Here is a 2890-nt window from a genome sequence, read left to right as displayed (position 1 = left end):
GTCCTCCCACGAGTGCGGGAAGGACTTAGGTCCACCGCGCCCACTTTGGGCTCCCCGGCGGCTTGGCGGGTCGGCTTCTCCTAGTGCTCCGTCCAAATTTCTCGGAGTCACATTTTGGGCCCTGGTCTCCCGGACAGTTTCCGCCGCTCTTGTCGATGTGACAGTGTGAGCAGGCGTACTACTAATTAGGTCTAGGAGCATTTTCAGTTTTGCTATGTCAACCACATGTCCCATGATGGTGACCTGGTTAGCTGGCAGCGGCGTGTCGGGTATCGATGGCATCCCGAACTCCGGTTGGACTACACCGCCGGTGGAGGGCTGTATGACTCCAGAATTGTTGAAAGTATCATCTTGGTAAAATGCAGTTTCGTCGGTTACGACTGCATCTTGTTGTTTCGACATTTTCTTAGCTCTTTGGGTGGGTTTTTTGTTGGGTTTTTTTTTTTGTTTGGGAATGAATGTGACTAGCTTCTAGTGTCTTTCCCCACAGACGGCGCCAATTGTTCCGGGTGTAATTCCAGAGCAAGTATCGTTACCACCCGTGGCTTGTAGAGTAATGCCTTTGGTTGGATTCTTCTTGTCCTTATCGTTCCTCTCGGCCTCTCCTGCAACAATGAACGAACTGAGGGCTTGGCTTTGTGCCAAGCGTACTCACTCCGACGCCCAAGTCAGTAAACTCAAGGGATTAAGTTGTGTTACTTGGCTAGATATGTATTGTAGAGAGATGAGGAAGATAATACCAGTTTATGTGTGATATTAGGTTTAGTTGTGGGATCCTTTCCTCAATGAAGGTTGAGGAGTATTTATAGGCTTTCACCTTTTGTCACGTAGTGGCCAAGTGGCCAAGTGGCTTTATCAGGTGGAAAGACCGTTCTACCCTCGGCCGATGGACCTACGGCAGGCCGGCCGAGGGTCTTGGATGTGAGTACGCTGATATGTGCCCCGGCTGGCGGGTTGCCATGCCGATACCCTGGCTAGCAGGCCGATGGGCTGCATCGGCTACGCAGTCTAAGTCGTTGACTTGCTGTGGATATCTTTGACCTTGCTCAGTGTGTTGACTTGGTCAGCGGTGCAGAATATGCCCCATCAGTACCAAAAATAAACCTAATTAAAACAAACAAAGAAGCTAGTGATAAGCAGGGTCGATCTCCACAGGGAGGCAAGATATCTGTTAAGGTCCGTCTATTTAGGTCACTAAATGGGGTTTTGAATTTGATTTCTAAACTAATAAAGGCTTAAAGGAAAGAGCAGTAAAGGAAGAGCAATAAAAGACAGAAAATATAAATAAGATGATCAAATAAGAGAAAGCATGCCGGGATTTCGGTTCACCATGGTAGTCTTTCGACTCAGCTGCAAATAGCCTAGACAATCTACTGTGAGACGGATACAGGAAAGGTCCTTCCGGTCCACTTTCTATCCTAGATTTCCACTAACTTAACTTCCGTCCTCGTCAGGGTAGTCTACTATTCATAGCAGGTCTATTTAGTCCAATCTTCCGATCCAGGAGTAAATTTAACCAGATTAAAAGTAACTTAGAAGCGTGCCCTCAACTAAGTCGGTATTATAATTAAATTGCCATGGGTACAGATTCTCACAAGTAAACAATCTAGTCTATTCGCTACATCGTCACAATCCTACCATGGATTCCCTAATCCCAGCATGAAAGGATTTAGCTACTCATATTACTAATGTTGTCAATAATAATAATGATGAATAAACTAATGAAAGACATGATGCAATAATAGTAATTAAGCATAAACTAATTAGGGCAGAAATTAATCATTAGAGAAATAAGAAATTAAAGCAATAAATAACAAGATTAAGATTAATAAGGGAAGAGAGATTTCAATCACAAGCGATCCGGCGTAAAGAACAAACCAAAATCCCAGCAAGAGATTGAAGAGCAAAGTTACAGTGAAGAGAGTATTAGAGAGAAATTAAGAGAGTAAAGTGGCGTTCTAAAGATGAGTAAAACGTAATTAATAACCTAATTAACAAAGCTTAAATAGACAAAACAAAGTCCAACATGGGTTAATTAAGCCCGTGTAATATCTAAACCTCTCGATCGAGTGATATAAAACCACTCGATCGAGGTCTTCAGCAGCTAATCCTCTCGATCGAGTAAAAAGATCACTCGATCGAGGAAACCCACTAAACAGCATTTCGATCGAGCACAGCAAAGCACTCGATCGACCTCTTCAACTTCCCAAACCACTCGATCGAACCAGAATGCTTCTTGATCGAGTGTTCTTCCTCCAAGTCAGCTTCAAAATCATCTTTGACTGCTCCGTTGACCACCCTTCAAGCATCCCAATGCATAACTCTCGCTCTAACATTCCCGTCTCCTCAAAATGCATACAAAACAGGACGAAAAGAGTACGGTTTCACCACTTTCAGGTTCATTTCTGCAATTCAGACAAAACAAACCAAAGTAGCCAATTCGGGGCATATTGCAATACAAAACGGTATAAAAATGCATAGAAATACGTGCAAAATAAGACTAAAAAGGCTATATAAAATGCACGTGTCTAGCTTAAGTCCTTGCGAGGGTGAGAGTTTTTCACATAACTAGTCTTAGTTGAGGGATCGCGCGAGATTTTCACAACTAATTCATATCCTTTTTATTTTGTTTTTTATTCTGCTGCATAATTATCTCTGAAAACGTAAAATTGTGAGAATATTTTATATCAATTTGGTTAACATAGCAAGGTTTAAATTTGTTCCTTAGCAAATTTATCTTGGGAATAAGAAACTCTTAATTATGGTTTTGAAGAAAATCAATCGTGCATTGAGGGCATTGGAGGATTACGAACACGAATTGTTATTGGACGACATAACAAGGAGAATTGACCATCTTTTATCCAAATACGAAAAGTGGTAATTAACGTAG

Source organism: Silene latifolia, chromosome 1 (assembly GCF_048544455.1).
Source record: "Silene latifolia isolate original U9 population chromosome 1, ASM4854445v1, whole genome shotgun sequence".
Taxonomy (NCBI): domain Eukaryota; kingdom Viridiplantae; phylum Streptophyta; class Magnoliopsida; order Caryophyllales; family Caryophyllaceae; genus Silene; species Silene latifolia.
This window is presented reverse-complemented; position numbering follows the sequence as displayed.